Source organism: Otolemur garnettii, unplaced genomic scaffold, assembly GCF_000181295.1.
Source record: "Otolemur garnettii isolate 467f Iridium unplaced genomic scaffold, OtoGar3 scaffold00050, whole genome shotgun sequence".
Lineage (NCBI taxonomy): Eukaryota > Metazoa > Chordata > Mammalia > Primates > Galagidae > Otolemur > Otolemur garnettii.
In genome coordinates, this window is record NW_003852445.1 from 10737492 (window position 1) to 10755871 (window position 18380).

At 39.8% G+C, this 18380-nt stretch overlaps 1 protein-coding gene and 1 non-coding gene across 6 annotated transcripts in view; both read right to left on the reverse strand.

Annotated features, from left to right (window-relative positions):
* The window catches only part of FRMD5 (FERM domain containing 5), a 337264-nt gene that overhangs the window by 158726 nt on the left and 160158 nt on the right, over positions 1–18380 (reverse strand). The window lies entirely within an intron of this gene.
* Positions 15647–15753, reverse strand: LOC111725948. The gene has a single exon (XR_002773880.1). It is a non-coding gene; the product is annotated as a U6 spliceosomal RNA (small nuclear RNA).

Sequence of the window (18380 nt, forward strand, 5' to 3'; positions counted from 1 at the left end):
TGCCCATTACAACAAAGTATCTGAAGTTAGAACTGTCATTTTTTTCTTAGTAAAAACCAGGTTTGAACATGGTAAAATGATTTTTGCAAACAGAAAATGGTGGGGAGTTCTGTATGCCAAACCAGAAATGAACCGTGTCAACAGGGAAATCAATAGTTTATCAGAAAAACTATGCAAAGAGAGTGAAGTGACATTTGACTTTCCATATGCAAAACATTATGGAATATACTAGTCAGCTTCACTGTAATAACAAATAACCCCAACTCTCAGTGGTTTCCAACAAAATTTTTTTTTACTCACATTACAGTTTGGATGCAAGGTGGTGGTAGTGGAAATGCTGCTCCATGTCTTTGCATTCTGTGACCCATGCAGAATACCCAGCCCTTTGGTCATGCTATACCCAAGGAAGCAGGAGTATCCAGCTTTTTTTTTTCCTGCTACACATTGTTAGAAGAAGAAGTTGACTTGGGCCACACATTAAAAACTCAAACACAAATAAAAAGGTCCGTGCCTAATTTTTGCAATATCCAGTAGTACAAAACAGCAAAAAAGAATTCACATAATCTACATGTGGACCGCAGGCTGCAGGTTAGACATGCCTGGTAGAGTAAGATGTCTGGTGCTAACTCTCAAAACTTCCGCTCAGACACGGTCCGTACCATATCTGGTCACATGCCATTGGCCAAAGTCACATATTTAAGCCCAACATCAATGGGGTCATAGGAGGTGATATATGGTACTTGGCAAAAGGAAGGGAAGATGAACAACTTCTAATAATAATCTAGTCTACGACATGCAGGAAAATAGTAGCTTGCAAGCCAAGTATTATGTTAAAGAATTTTCCAAAATCTTTTATTCTCTCCCTTTTTTTTGTATCAACCAACAAGCACACATGAAAGGGAGTTTATAGAAGATACTCCATCCAACTATGATAGACAGCCATGCTAGGTCTATGGCAGGACGATGACATAATGTAGGAGAAGTTCACCCCTTCCAGACTCTGGAAGATGATGTAAGTGAAGCAAGCAGCTCTGATTCCCTCATCCTGGAGAGAAATCAGTGTGTTAAGTAAGCTGAGTGTGAAACAAAGGGCTAAGTGTCTGCTCTCTGTTCATGTTTGGGACTCTACATAAGATCAAATCTCAGGCAGCCCCCACCACAATATGGGGCTCATGGAGCACAAGAATAGTGACTTGGGGTTATAGCAAGGCTGGCAGAAAAGAGCCTGAGGTCCAAGTCTCCCGAGCTCCCATAGTTCACGTGAGTCACAGACACTGAGAGAATACAAGAGGTGAACTGGACAGTGGACACATCTGACACTCAGATGTGTACAACTGAGAAGTCAAGGTGAGGACCAAGAGGCCAGAATGCTACTGAGTTCTGAGTACATATATTCAAGCCATAAATGTCAGCAGAACAACACCACTCAAGTGGATGGGGGATACTGCCCCTGAGTCCAGCAGACATCCAGGCTCATTATTCATGACTCTCCCCCTAGGGACTGCGTTACTGGATCAATTTAAGCTTTAAACTAGGTAATTTGTCTCTCCTGCTGATCAGTGGGTAGGAACTCAGGATGAAGGCCAGTACAATAAAAATAAAGAATATGTATTTTCTCTAAGATTCAAAGAAATAGACTGAACCACTTCCATTTTATTTGCCAGTATATCCACAGCCCTAACAGTAGCTGATTGATACAGGAGGTATTGAAAAAACAGTCTCTGAATGAATGAATGAATGAATGAGAGAGAGGCTATACTGATCAACTGGTTAAGCTATGACAAAAGTACCAGGCAGACAGAATTAAAAAGATAATGCCAGTTTCTTTTTGGCACCAATGAACACAGCCCCCACTTTACTCCTAAAACAAGATTGTAACCTTTCTGAAATGGTTCCTGCCACCATATTTAACTTACATTTGGTTCACTGTTTCAAAGCCCTTTGGATAACAACACTGCATCCTTTTGCCTCAGGAATAAAAAAATAGCTATGCAGGATTTCAACCCTGCTGTCACAATAGGAAAGCTGTATGAGTTATGGAACCAGAATGGGTGATGTCTGAACCAATAATATAACTTTCACATTTAGTAGTAACTTGATCTTACCTGCTCCAGGATAACTTCAGCATTAAAGACTTTAAATCTGTAGGCATCATAGTGGCTAGGATTACCAAACAGAACATCACAGGGATAGGACAGAGAAAAGACGATAACTAAAATACAAGGTTGTACAGGACTGTAGCAGAGGCATATACCGACTGAATCACTGTACCATCCACAATAAATTTACCTCTCAATGCTATAGCAATACATTAGAATCACCTGTGAAGCTTTAAAGTAGAACAGATGCCTGAAAGATTCCAATTCTGCAGGTCAGGCATCCTCAAACTATGGTCCACGGGCCATATGCAGCCTGCCTAGGACATTTATCCAGCCCACCGGGTGTTTTTGCCACCGCTGCCTGTCCTGCTTAGCAGCTGACTTGTCCCAGGGCCCACAGTCCAGCCCTCCAATGGTGTGAGGGACAGTGAACTGGCCCCCTGTTTAAAAAGTTTGAGGACCCCTGCGCTATGTAGCTCAGGCTGGTCTCAAACACCCGAACTCAAGCAATCCTAGAGAGCTCAATCTCCCAGAGAGCCAGGATTACAGGTATGAGCCATTGTGCCTGGAAAGAATGTATTATTTTTATATTTATTTCTCCTTAAGCAGCAGTATAAGGTACAAATGGAAATACCTAGTGTTACTGACAAGATTTATAATTCATCACTACTTTGTGGGGATATTTAATGTGTTCATGACCCCAAAGACCTGGATGAATGAGGCAAACATGGATTGGCTCAGTGATATTTCTAGTTCCCTGTAAATGCCATTCTCAAGCTTTATATAAATAAAACCCTATGCTAGGAAAAAGCAAGCATGTTTCACTTTCTAAGTCTTTCTAGTTAAATGCTCTAATGAAAGGCAATTCCACCTCTTAGCAAAGCTCCATGATATCATGGATCTCTCCTCAATCCCCAAAAGAGAAGATGGCTTTCTTGGTTTAACTCCAACTCCGTGGAGAATCCCAACAGAAGCCCTGCAGTCTTCGGTCACTCTGACACTTGAGGTTACATGAAGAGTGGTGGTGGGAAGTGCTATATGAGAAATACCGAACGAGAGAGTGCAAAGGCTGAGACAGGTAAGAGAAAGAATAATGGCCTGAAACTAAAGAAGGAGAAACATTCTCTATTAAAACAGCAAGACATCACCAAAGCTAGCTTTACAAAAGAGAATTTTAAAAACAATAGGCAGCAGCAGCCCTGAAGCAATGCAGGAAGGTGGTTAGTCGGACTGAGTCTTGCAATCAGAAGTTCTGGCAGAGCGATTAGACACCCACATGCTTCACAACCCTACCTAGTGAGGTGCGCACTGGGCTCTTGCCTAGGTGGATGGGTGCTACACACCTGCTTTGGCTGACAAAAGCAATTAGACCAGGTAGTACAGATGAAAGTTGTCTTTGAATTCCTTGAACAGTACAAGAATATAAAGTTCTGCCCAGCATCCCTTTTCCATAGAACAAAACAAAAACCCTGTATATTACAAGATTTTTCTAAGAAATCATTTTTCTATGAAAATATAAAAACAAAATTAATAATGTTTATCTTAGTCTATTTGGGCTGCTATAACAAAATATCATAAACTGAGTAGCTTATAAACAACAGAAATTTATTTCTCACAGTTCTGCAGGCTGGTAATCTAAGATCAAGGCACTGGTAGATTCATAGTGAGGGCCCTATTCTTGGTTCACAGATGGGGTCTCTTGTGTCCTCGCATGATGGAAGGAGAGAATTCTGGCCTTTTTGGCTTTTTATAAGGTCACTAATCCCAATCATGGAGTGCTCCATTCTCATGACCTAATCACCTCCCCAAATCCCCATCTTCTAATACCACCACAGTGAAGATAAGGTTTCAACAAATGGACCTTGAGGGGGGACGCAGATACTCAATCTATAGCGATGTTAATGCTCTTTTTGTCTTATTTCGTGTGCTCTCGTATTTGCTGGCTTTTCCACCATATTCTCCAATCACCTTACACCTTCATCTGACTTAACTTTAAGATTACCTGGACATCTTGTTTTTCCTCAAATGATTACTCTATTCCAACTCTACAGATTATATGACCAGATGTAAATCTTTACTGATCAGGTCCCTTGGACACTATTTTAAAATTCAAGTAGGCCAGAAAATAGGTAATGAAAGCTCTTCATATTGACGATAAAAGACAAATTTTCTTTTCAGAGGAGTCTCAATAAGTACCACAAATGAGTATTTTTATACAAGCCTCATCTTTGATATGGCATGAGTGAGCTCTATGCCAATACCTTCCTGTATAATTTCCACTGTATATGTTCAACCTAGGCCTTCATTTATCCCGTTATTTACATTGCTTTGTAAGATTTTTTTCCTTACAAAAAAGTCATTATATTTTTGATATGCTGCATTAGTTTCTAGAGAACTATAGCAGTAAACAATTCTAACATTTCAAAAATGGTTTTAGTTCTGGGTTAATTTCAAAAACCAAAAGGGTAAAGGCAGCAGAATATAATGATTAAAATCACGAGCATTGTAGTCAAACTCCTTCAGTTCAAATTCTAGCTCTGACCCTTAATAACTAGGTGATGCTGGGTAAGTCATTTGAATTCTCTAAGCTTAGCTTCCTATACAAAATGAGTGAAAACAGTCTGTCCCTAAAGATTGATGATAATTAAATAAGATCGTTAATGCCTGGGGCTTAGCACAATGCCTGATATCCAGGAGGTATTCAGTAAGAGGAGATTATGATTCATTCTTAACCTATTTGATGTAGAGCAGAAGTATCCAAGCCACAGCCCACAGGCTGCATGAGGTACAGGATGGCTATGAATGTGGACCAACACAAAATTGCAAACCTACTTAAAGCATTGTGGATTTTTCTGGTCATTTTTTTCGTGGAACTCCATTATGTGGTTCTCAAGCGTGAACTCTGTAGATGACAATGTCATGTCGCAATGTCATACAAATTAAACATATGTATGCTCTGTTTGTATACATGTGAGACTCCAGTTCTATGGTGGTGTGTGGTTTTCAGTGTGCTGTCTTTCAAGCACAGTTGAATTGACACCATCAGACGTTACATGTGCTCGTGGTAATGCAAAGCAGTGATTATCAATATTTCAACCTACTATTACAATGTTAGGTGTTTAATGTATTTAGAAGTCAGGTAAGCATTAGCACTGCGCACGTCATCTGCTGTGCTTGCTTTACAATCGGCCCTCCACCTCACCCTGCATCAGCAGCCGAGACATGGAAAAGCCCAAACCCTGCTTCTATTTTCCTGCCAATTAATTTTCAGAATAAAACTAAATATAGGCTCGGCGCCTATAGCTCAACCGGCTAAGGCACCAGCCACGTACACCTGAAGTGGTAGGTTCGAATCCCCAGCCCAGACCCGCCAAAACAACAGTGACGGCTGCAACCAAAAAATAGCCAGGCGTTGTGGCGGGCGCCTGTGGTCCCAGCTACTTGGGAGGCAGAGGCAGGAGACTCGCTTGAGCCCAGGAGTTGGAGGTTGCTGTGAGCTGTAATGCCACGGCACTCTACCCAGGGGGACAACTTGAGGCTCTGTCTCAAAAAAAAAGAAAAAAAAACTAAATATAGTCCCTCATCTACTATTTTTTTCATCCCAGCATGGCTTCTACAATGTTTCAAAACAAAGCAGAACCCCCCAAAAGAAAAATTACAGATGAAGGTAGATTGTTCAAAGAAAAGTAGATAGATGACTACTTTTTTTGTGGAAGCCAACGGTAAGGCACTCTGCTTAATTTGTAGGGCATTTGTGCAAGTTTTCAAAGACTGTCATTTGAAAATGTGGCCAGGCGCAATAGCTTATGCCTATAATCCTAGCAACTCTGGGAAGATGAGGCAGGTTGGATTGCTTAAGCTCAGGAGTTAAGAAACCAGCCTGAGCAAGAGTCAGACCCCATCTCTACTAAAAATAGAAAAAAAACAACTAGGCCTTGTGGCAGGTGCCTGCAGTCCCAGCTACTTAGGAGGCTGCAGCAAGAGGATTGCTCAAGCCCAAGAGTTTGAGGTTGTTGTGCTGTGATATTATGGCACTCTACACAGAGTTACAGAATGAGACTTTGTCTCAAAAAAAAAAAGGAAAGAAAGAAAAGGCATTGTGTGAAAAAACATGCTGCCAAATTCAATCGGTATGAAGGACTGTGTTATAAGGACAAACAAAAAAGTATGTCTTCTTAGATATGCCTTACTTAGATACATACATTTTCTATATTAGTTATTGCAAACTTGGGACCTGCTCAACGATTTTAAAAGACTCTCTGGAAGGGCTGCTGCATAATTAGGATTTTTATGCTTATCTGTGGTGGAGTATATCACAAAAATCATGCACAGACCTTTTTGTTGTTGTTGTTGTTAATCAGCTTTTGTTAGTGTTTGTGTATTTAATGTGTGGCCCAAGACAACTCTTCTTCCAATGTGGTCCAGAGAAGGCAAAAGGTTGGACACCCTTGACATTGTAGAGTATAAATCTTCCCATGAAGTATTTATAACACAGAAAAACACAATAGGCCACAGAAATACCACATCTAATAATGGTCATCAGAAAAATTCCAGGAATTCGCCTGGTCACTCAGGGTTCTGCAATTTAGCCATGCTACAGAGTTGAAACTATTGCTATTGTTTCCTTGACAACAGTCGGAGCATAAAAAAGATCTCAATTTTGATAATCAAAAGTCAATGAAAAATATGCTTTTCAGGCAGGTATCTAATTGAATCTTGTCTACTTGAAAAGTACAGTGACATAATTTATCATAATAGAAACGTAAAAGTTCACTGATCATCCAGGGATGACTACTGTTCATTCAATCCTCCTTTTTCAGCAAGATTATTTTCTCAGGCATTCTAGTTAGAATTATTTGACTTCTTATTTATATGGTTTGTTATCCAGACCAAATAATGACTGTGTTTCTCTTAAAGGCCCCCTAGGCCCATACTCGGGTTCACAGACTTGTAATGGCTGAGAAAACTGAGTTACATTCCTGTCATTGGCCACCTGCATTCGTGCCTGTTTCTGTGTCAGTTAATTTCACAGTAAGGGATTACAGAGAGAAAGCAATGTTTCCTTTCATACTCCTTTGGGAGTTCATGGACTTATGTGCCCATCTATTTTAGGGAAATATTTCCCCCTTACTTAGCATTGTTTGGAGCAGGGAGATATAGGGCTTGCCTAGCTTCCTGCCTCGATCTCCATATTCAATCCTCAGCAACTTAAGCAAATTTCAGATTTAGCTCTTTTTCCAGGCTTTGGGACAGTCTGAATCTCGGGAGCGGATTTAAGACTCCCTTGTCAAATACGGATGAGTTCTTTATCAGGTTCAGTGTAGCCCTGAGCTAGCAAATGGGTGATTACAACTGTTTTCCCTCTACCCCAGGTTAGAAAACTTCAATCCCGTTCCCTTGTATGTCTGTCCCCTTCTTTTAGTCACCACAGTTTCTAAAGCTGACTCCCTGTAATAACGAATGTTGCTTGTTCCTAGAATTTCTGTTGGCCTATAAGAATACTATTAATCCTTATTAGAATCCTGTTCTTTCCATTTCCATATTTTCTTAAGACCTTGTCCTATCTAGAGTTTCTAATGTAGCACATGTAGCAGGTTGTAGACTTTAAGCCCCCCAAAGCCTGCAACCATGCTGTCACAGCTGATTTTTCCAGGGCTGGCTAAGTTACAAAGTATGGTGCCCATACTGAGAAAACACTGCTTTCTTATTTTTTAATTTTTGTCATCTTGCCATGCCATACTAAGAAAAGGCCATACAGACCCTTAAGCAACTAAATCAACCTTGGAACAAGTTGTATACCACTTAGGCCTGGTCTGAGCTCAAATTTTGAACACTTACACATCTGGAGCATTCTCCAAAGTGTCACCCTGGTGGTGTGAAGAAGCTACTCGTGCAGACTCTGCCTGGGCCTGACTGGCTCTGAGCCACGTACACAGTATCCTGGCTGGCAGACTGCTACATTGGCATTTGCTAAAATGTCTTTTGCCAAATTCTTCCAGCGTTTGTTTAAAGGCATCAAAATGTGTTTTACTTCTCAAAGAATATTTGATTTTCTCGTCCAAAAAAATGTCTGTTGATTATGATACCCTACCAATGTTGTTAGGGTACTACAGAAGCTACAAAACTTGGAGGCTTTTTTAGATTTTTCAGTGACATGCAATTATGTGGATCTTTCTATTAGCAGAATTTGGTACCTGACTATATTTTTCTTTAGACTTCCAACTAAACAGTGTTGATCTTAATTTTATAAATGCATACTGCTTTATATTTTCTGTTTATATATCCTAAAACTTGAGCAGCCTTGTGCTATTTTGAGATACCTTAAGAAGATGTTAGCTGGGTACTTTTTATTTATCAGCTGAGAGGCTTTTATTCTGTCCTAAAGCCAACTAAATAGAATGACTCAAAAATGTCATACATGTGTCCCTGACCAAGCTTCCCCATGGTAAACTCTCTCTAAAGCACCGCATGGATGAACTAAGTGAGAAATGTATGTTGACCTAAGAGAAGCCTCTGGCCAGAGAAACTGTGTCACATGTCACAAAAATTAAAGGAACAACTCCTAATGCAGCATTGCCTATAACACATACTCAGAGGGCATTTGTCAATAGGATTAAAACACACCAGAAATGTCTGCTCCAAACTCTGTTGTTTGTTTCAGGCATGACAACCCATGAGAGTGAAGAGTCATTTCTCCTGACCAAGGCTGAAGTCCTCTCAGTTGCTTCTAAACTTACTTCTTTCTTTTCTTTTAAATTCCTATCTTTGAATTTAAAAACAAACAAAATCCTCCTTATATCCCGGGTCCCTTATAATTCCTATTAATATCTCTGTCTCTTCCTTTGAAGATAGTGTAGAAGAGCTGTTAAGAGCAGCCAAATTACTTGGGTTCAAATTCTTGACCCCACATGGCTGTACAACTGCACTACTTATTCAACCTCTCTGGGCCACAATGTCCTCATCGGTATAATGGGATGATAATCATACTTAATCATAGCTAATTAAGAGGTTTAAATAAGATCATATGTGCCAAGCACTTAGAACAAAAATCAAACACAGTTTTTACATAGTCTTCAACTCACTAGTTTGTAGAGTCTCTTGGATTTTTCTGATAAAATTCACAAATCATATCATTTGTTAAGCAAGGCCACTTTTCTTCTTTCTAACTCTTACACTTTTGTGTGTGTTTAGTTTTATGCATGGACCTTCAGTATAGTGGCAAAGAGCTGCAGCACTGCCGAGCATCTTACATCTTCCAGATGCTTCTGTTTACCCTTCTATTTCCATTAGGGTCCCCTGTCCCACTATGTCACCAAAAGGTTCTGGCAAAGGCAACTAACAGCATTCTTATTAAACCCAAAAGAGATTTTTCAATCTCTTCTTAATTATTATTATTGTTTTTTTATAGACAGGGTCCTTCTCTGTTGCCCTGGCTAGAGTGCAGTGGTGTCTTCATAGCTCGCTGCAACTCCCATCTCCTGGGCTCAAGCAATCTTCCCACCTCCACTTCCCTAGTAGCTGGGACTACAGGCACACACCACCACAACCAAACCCTATAGTGGGGTTTCACTATGTTGCCCTGGCTGGTCTCAAACTCCTGGCCTCAAGTGATCTTCTCAATGTGCTGGGATTACAAGAGTGACCTGTCAGCCTCAGTCATCATTTTTTTGCCTGAGTATTATACAGCATTCAACATCAACAACAACAGCTTTTTTTTTTCAATTCTCTCTCCCGTTGCCTTCCCAATGCCACACACTGTATGTGCATCTCTTACCTCCCTGACATCGTCTCAGACTGCTTTCATGACTACATTTCCTCTCACTGCCCCCTAAATATAACTGTGACACATTATGGATCTCACATTACAACCCAGATGTGGAGAGAAAATGAAGATTCCTTCATTTGGTTCCGAACTAATCTGACTCTCCTCCCAAGTCTACACCCATGTGTTTGTTAGTGGGAGAAAATAAGTAAATATCTACTCCTCTTCTAACTGTAGTCTTACTCAGTAATTTGCAAAATTCTACTAGTTAAGCATTCACTCTCTCTTTGATTATTAGACAGTCAGATGTGTCCAGGAAGGCAACTTGTTCTCTTCCAAGGTGATTACAAGTGGCATGATGGAATAATTAGCAAATTCTATCATTTGTCCTAGATATTTTCCAGCTTAACTTTAGATTTTTAAACATGGCATTTATGGCGAGGACTCATCCTCCTGTCATACTGTCTTCACTAACAACAGAGAAATGGCTAATACATTGTGACATTCACTGCACCCTCTGGTGTATTTCGTATTCCTGACTATGCTTGAGTGGTTCATACCAAAAGGCTGATCAACCTGTATCAACCACAGTTAAATCAATTTAATATAGCAAAAAAAGGGAGAAAAGTAGAATAAAAAGTTTAGTTTGTCAATAGACATATTTGTATATGTCTGCATATATATCCTGTAAGTTCAACATGAAAGACTTCATAATTTTTTAAGAAATATCTTTAACAATAGAACCAGTGGTAAAAAACTATTCCTCAACAGTCTGTACAGTAATATGGAAGGAGAAACAAAATGGAGATAGGAACGGTCAGAAATAGTATTCACATAGTAAGGAAAGGGCAGAGGAAATAAGAGAAAGGAGATGCTGTGAGCTAAGCTGATGCCGCGGCACTCAGTCATGGCAACAGAGTGAGACTGTCTCAAAAAAAAAAAAAAAATTAAACTGTGTGTGTGTAAATGTAGTATGTCACCTATTATTTGATAATATTATATTTGTAAATAATAAATGGAAAATGAGGCTCGGCACCTGTGGCTAAAGTGGCTAAGGCGCCAGCCACATACACCTAAGGTGGTGGGTTCAAATCCAGCCCAGGCCTGCCAAAACAACAATGATGGCTGCAACCAAAAAATAGCCGGGTGCTGTGGCAGGCACCTGTGGTCCCAGCTACTTGGGAGGCTGAGGCAGGAGACTTGCTTGAGCCCAGGAGTTGGAGGTTGCTGTGAGCTGTGATGCCACAGCACTCTACCCAGGGGGATAGCTTGAGGCTCGGTCTCAAATAAATAAATAAAATAAATGGAAAGTGACATAATCAAGTTAAAGAATTTATTAAGTGAGGAATGAACTAGGAAAAGAGACAGAACAGACATGAGTTTTATACAGCACTGTCAGCAACAGGCAGGACAAGAATATCCTCCCTCCCCCTTTTCATTTGCATTTACAAATCCTTAGTCATTCAACAAATGTTATTTAAGACCTACTATGTTCCAGAGGTACCTAGATATACATACATAAAATATATGTAACCCCTGATTTAGAGGAGTCCGAAATCATTCAAGATCAGGTCAACTTACTACTTTCTCCATGAAACCTTCCCAGGGTCCTCCAGTTGGGAGAATCTTCTTCCACTATTCATCTTGGATACTACACTTTATCACACTTTTAGTAGAAAGTTATAACCCTGTACTTCATGGTAGTTGTTTATAAACAACCATCTTGCACAGTGGCTCACACCTGTGATCCTAGCTCTCTGGGAGGCCAAGGCAGGTGAATCATTTGAGCACAGGGGTTCGAGACGAGCCTGAGCAAGAGTGAGACTCTACTAAAAACAGAAAAAACACTAGTTGGGTATAGTGGCACACACCTGTAGTCCCAGCTACTTGGGAGGCTAAAGCAAGAGGATGATGCTTAAGCCCAAGAGTTTGAGGTTGTTGTGAGCTACGATGACGCCATAGCACGCTACCTAAGGGAAAAGAGTGAGACTCTGTCTCAAAAACAAAAACAAAAGAACATATCTTATCCCTAGCACTAAACTATAATCTCTTTGTAGGCAGGATCTGTGTACAAATCATCTTCCTCACCCTATATCACTGTAAATGAACACTCAATAAACTTTAGTTTTGTGAATAAAGGTTTTTTTTTTTATTTTTTACTTTTTTTTAGAGACAGTCTCACTATTTTTCCCTCAGTAGAATGCCCTGCTGTCACAGCTCACAGCAATCTCAGAATAAAATTTTTTAAAAATCAAAATTCAGAACACTGGGAGAAGATTCATAAAAACCATATCTTTCATAAAAATTACATCTATGAATTGTTAATGCAGAAGCTTATTACTTTAGTCAGGAATACCAGCTATTTTAGTTTCCATATAAATGGTTTTTCATATCTTTAGAAGCATCCAAAAAAAGGGTGTGGTTACATTTTTAGAATACTTCAATTCAGGTAAAAAATACTTAAAACACTAAAAACATAAAAATGATGAAGTTTTACTTGAGGAACATCTGAAGACAATGAATTTTTTTTTCTTTTTTCCCTAAATCTAACCTACATAGGTAATAGATAAACCCACAGAACAATTAGACTCTAAAACAGTGGTTCTCAACCCTCCTAATGCCTCCTAATGCCGAGACCCTTTAATACAGTACCTCATGTTGTAGTGACCCCAACCATAAAATTATTTTCGTTACTACTTCATAACTATAATTTTGCTACTGTCATGAACCATAATGTAAATATCTGATATGCAGGATGTATTTTCATTGTTACAAAGGGGTTGTGACCCACAGGTTAAGAACCACTACTCTAAAATGACTATTTCTTATTGACCTTGAAATTTCAGTCTTGTTTAATTCTTTCCATCCTTCATCTACTAATTAGTTTATATGTTTAGCCTCTTAACAATAAACTTTTTTAACTTTAGGACTATTTTAAAGATACGGAAGCTGTAAATAGTACAGTCTCCATATATCTCATATCCAATTTCTTTCCTCATTATTAACATCTTAATTAGTATAGCACATTTGTCACAATGACTAACCAATATTGACTTTTTTTTTTTTTTTGAGGCAGGGTCCTGTTCTGTTGCCCAGGCTACATTGCAGTGGCATCATCACAGCTCACTGCAATCTCCAACTCCCAAGCTCAAGTCATCTGCCTCCCTTCGCCTCCCAAGTAGCTGGGACTACAGGCATATGCACAATGCTTGGCTAATTTTTAAAATTTTTTGCAGAGATAAGGTCTTGCTATGCTGTTCAGGGTGGTTCCAAACTCCTGGCCTCAGGCTCCCAAAGGAGGTGATTATAGGCATGAGCCACTGCGCCTCCAAGAGAAAAACTAGCATATAATTAAACCAAGAAAGAACAATTCTGAATACATAAATAAAGAGGGAACAATAAATATACTAAAAGTAAAGGCTTCCAGGAGAAAATATAGTAAAAGTAAAAGCTTCCAGGAGAAAAACTGGCATAAAATCAAACCAAGAGAGAATAATTCTGAATACATAAGTAAAGAGGGACAATAAATATACTGAAAGTAAACTCTAATTACCCACAGTAGGAGAAATCTCAATATATGAGGTCTGATAATTAAGTTCACAAACTCATCCTAGAAGCAGTGCCACATACCTCATTGCTAAATCTCTCTATGGTCACCTTTGAAGTTCTCCCCTTGAGAAGAAGCTATGCCCTGATAGAAGCACCCGGTTTACCCTTCAAAGTCACTTTGGACCTCTTCTTCTGGAATGGTCATCAGAGCTGTCATCCTATTACACTTGAGGTCTTGAATGTCATCAAAATGCCTTCCTTTCAATATTTCCTTTATCTTCTACTAAAGAAAAAGTCCCTGGGGGCCAGCTCAGATGAGTAAGGAGTTATTTGTTTCCTAGCTGAAACCTCCCTCACAGACAGTGGGGTGTGAGCTGGTGCACTGCTGTCATGCAAGAGCCATGAGTTGTTGGCAAAAGTTTAGGTTGTTTTCATATTTTTCATGCAGTCTTTTCAAAGTACTTTCAAATAGTAAACTTGGTTAATTATCATCCAGTTGGTACAAATTCATAACAAACAATCCCTGTGATATAAAAAATGGTTAGCAACATCATTTTGACTCTTGATTTGAACTGATGGAAATTTTTGGTCATGGAGAATTGGCTGACTTCCATTGTGTACTTTGACATTTTGTTTTAGGGTCATATTGGTACACCTACATTTCATCACAGGTGATAACACAGCCCAAAATATCATCTTGTCTCTCCCAAAGGTCTTGGAAAACTTCAACTCGTCTTTGCTTCTGTTCATCAGTGAACTCCTTCGGGACCATTTCTGCACCTTTCTTATGCCAAGATTTTCAGTTAAGATTTTCCTAACTTTTTCTATTAATGTTTCCTTGGCCTGCTATGCTTCTCATAGTCAGCCGATGATTCTGATGCACAATTCAACCAATGTTTGCAATGTTTTCATTGGTTCTGCTCATTATTGGCTGCCCTGATCTTTCTTTATCCACGATGCTTTCTCTACCCTCAGAACAATGTTTAATACATTTGTATACTGCCATTTTCTTCGTGGCATTATCCCCATAAACTTGGACTAACATATCCCTGATTTCATTTCCACTATTGCCAAGTTTAACAAAAAATGTAATGTTTGCTTGTTGCTCTAACTTAAGCTCTGACGTTTTCATGATGGAACATTAAAACATGCAATAATATGAACAGCACTCAGCAAGACACTACCACATGTTGACATGAACATTGCTGTGAGACACATACCAAGGTTGTGAAACCTTACTGAGCCATTTGTACGGTGCTGCCAATGTAAGCACACGGCCGTAAGTTCACAAACTTAATTGTCAGACCTTATAAGCTAGCTAGTTCATCTTGAAAGAATTGAATTGACTGAGGAAATCCTTCTTCAGTGCAATCTACACAGAAATCCAGGTACAGAACAATTATAATTCTGAAAAGCCTTTCCAGATGTTTTCTTTTCTTTTCTTTTATTTATTTATTTATTTTTTTTGAGACAGACTCTTACTTTGTTGCCCTTGGTAGAATGCCGTGGTGTCACAGCTCACAGCAACCTCAAACTCATGGGCTTAAGTGATTCTCTTGCTTCAGCCTCCCAAGTAGCTGGGACTACAGGTGCCCACCACAATGCCTGGTTATTTTTTAGAGATAGGGTCTTGCTCTAGCTCTTGTCTTGCTCGAACTCATGAGCTCAGGCAACCCACCTGCCTCAGCCTCCCAGAGTGTTAGGATTACAGGCGTGATCCACCGCACCTAGCCCTCTTTTTTTTCTAGAGAAAATAGATGGGGAAGAGAACAAGTTTCCTGATGACAGTTTTAGTTACAAGTTTCTCAATACTTGACACTCTAGCAGGGGTCAACCTTTTGTTTTCTCTCCTGTACAATAGAAAGAATAAGAGTTGCCTTTGGCCACACATTTAATATACAAACACTAAAGAAATCCGAGCGGCCGGAAAAAAAAAAGCACCCCATTCATACTTTTCAGGATACTGACACACAGATAAGCAAAAATGCCCTCACAAAGTCAGCATGTGGCCCATGGGCTACAGGTTGGACACTACTCTAAGGAGTCTCAACTAGCAATTATGAAAAAATATTTGTTAGAAAAAAGAACGTGACCGTCAACCTAAGTAATTCAAAAAAACAATGTGACTATCAACCTAAGTAAATCCTTCCAATATGCTAGCTGACAATGCTAACATTCTCATAAAAGATGACTTTAGAAACCTAGGCTAGGAACGACACTCCTTTTTTTTTTTTATAAAAATACGGAATGCTTCACAGATTTGCATGTCATCCTTGCGCAGGGGCCATGCTAATCTTCTCTGTATCGTTCCAATTTTAGTATATGTGCTGCCGAAGCGAGCACGGGACACTCCCTTGGCAAGTATATCAGATGTATCTATGCACATCCTTAGTTCCCCTACATAGCTTCGTCTCATTGTTCCTGAGGCTAACCAGGGACATTGTGAGGGGAGGGGAAGACCCTCCCTAGTGACTACAAATTAGCCGTATACACAAGTTTCTGGATTCTCCCGCTACTTCCAAACTTTGATAAAATCCTTCACCAGGAGCTAGAATTTGGCTTTCCCTCTGGTGGGGCAGGATGACACAGCTCAGAACTGTGAATTAACTCCCACTGACTGACCTTTGATAATGGGAGACAGCATGCAGAAAAGAGCTGGGCAGATAAATTTTTTCTCCCTTTTTGCTCCCACAAACTGTTCTATCTGTCCTTTCTAGACAAATCACACATGATCAAGCATGTACCCTTGCTGATCAACCAGCTGTTACCTCCTCGAGGCTCGTATGACATAGCTACCAGCACGGTAATCCAATCACCTTTGTTTCTCAGAGCTTCTTATTTTTTTTTTTTTTTTTTTTTTTTTGAGATAGAGTGTCACTATGTTATCTTCAGTAGAGTGCTGTGGCATCATAGCTCACAGCAACCTCAAACTTCTGGGCTTAAGCGACTCCCTTGCTTCAGCCTCCCAAGTAGCTGGGACTACAAGCACCCACCACAACACCTGGCTATTTTTTGTTGCAGTTGTCATTGTTGTTTAGCTGGCCTGGGCCTGCTTTGAACCCACCAGCCTTGGTATATGTGGCTGGTGCCACGTAACCACTGTGTGCTGGCCACCAGACCTGTTTCTCAGAGCTTCTTGCTTCTCATTTCCTTTCTCTCACTGTCACTTTTCTGTGATTGTACCTCTAAATACAACTTCACTTGATCTCTTCCTCAGGTTTCTAGAGAACACAGGATACTATAACTACGAAGCCCAAAACTAAATAAAATAAAGGAAAGAACACTGGATTAGGAATTGATACTTACGGGTTACAATCTTGCTATATACAACTAGCTCAGCTATCAAGTAGCTATTTGACCATAAACAACTAACATTGTGAGATATGTTAAATGGGATAGGAATTAGAGCAGCAGCTCTCAACCTGTGGGTCGCGACCCCTTTCTAATAATGAAAATACATCCTGCATATCAGATATTTACATTGAGATTCATAACAGTAGCAAAATTATAGTTATGCAGTAGCAACAAAAACAATTTTATGGTTGGGGATCACCACAGCATGAGGAACTGTATTAAAGGGTCGTGGCATTGGGAAGGCTGAGAACCACTGAATTAGAGGAACAGAGGGCTCAATGACAGCTGGGTCCCTTTGAGCTCTACTACCTTATAAGCCTGAGGAATTAAAAAGCTGAAAGCCTCCAATAACCATCAGATGTCAGTTGGAAAACCACGGAGTCCTATAGATCCCAATTCATTAGGTTGCAGCAATAGTTTGGATCAGCTTTATGAAATGTAACTATGAATCTTGGCTCTGAAACAAAACCATTTTCATTATAATCAGCAGCCAATGTTATGTGACGTGTGACAGCACGTTTTGCAACTTAATCAAATATCACAAATACAATAAAACCAGGCCATGCAAAGACTTATGAGCGTTACAACACCATATCTGTTCTGAGAAGTTATAAATACAGGAGCATTTTTTAAAATCAGTAGTTCTATTAAAGCAGGGGACAGGGCTGAAGTAATGCAGGAGCTTAAAGATTGGGTGCAGGTATTAAAGTTAACACTCCTCAAGGTGAAGCTAACTAGAGAGGCTGATAACGCCAGGCAAGAACGGACTTCATCTGGCTTATAAGTTATCACTGTCACCTTATATGAACTTTGCCTAATTACAGCATCATTTCCATTGTGGTTTTAAAATTTCTCTCCCCTTGAAATCATGACAGTTCTGAAATAACCATATAAAGTATGAAAATAGGAAGGAACCCAATTCTAGGAATGACTTACATAAATTCTTAATAAGAGCAACCCCTGGGTCTTAAATATTCCTCCTCTCAATTAGTAAAATTACAAAAGATCTAGAACCTCTTCCCTCCAGTGAAGCTATTCTCTTCTGAGCCCGCTCACTCTCTCCTGAGGGAGCACTTTCACTTTCAATGAAAAGCTGCCACGAGCTTGGTTTCCACGGTGGGTCCTGAACTTCTTTTCCTGATGATCACCAAGAACTTGAAAAAACCTCCACTCAAAGGCCAGTAACAGCACCTACTGAAGGAAGCCAGGCACGAAAGACCACATATGGTATGATTCCATTTATGTGAAATGTCCAGCACTGGCAAATCTATCAAGACGGAAAGTACATGAGGGGTTTGTGTAGGACCAGGACTTGGGGAAATGTGGAGGGACTGGTAATGGGCATGAAGTTCCCTTTTGAGGGGATAAAAATATTCTAAAACTAGATTGTAGTGATGGCTACACAACTCCATGAATACACTAAAAACCACTGAATCATGTGCTTTAAATGTGTGAATTGTTTGATACGTGAATTATACCCCAACAAAGTAAACAGTAATGGGGCTATTTTATTGTGGAAAGTGAACTGGATCAGAGACAAAATATGTGAGGAACAAGTGAGCATCTCTCTAGAAGGACAGAGTATTTTAAAGATTGTATCTTTTGGCTTGGCGCCT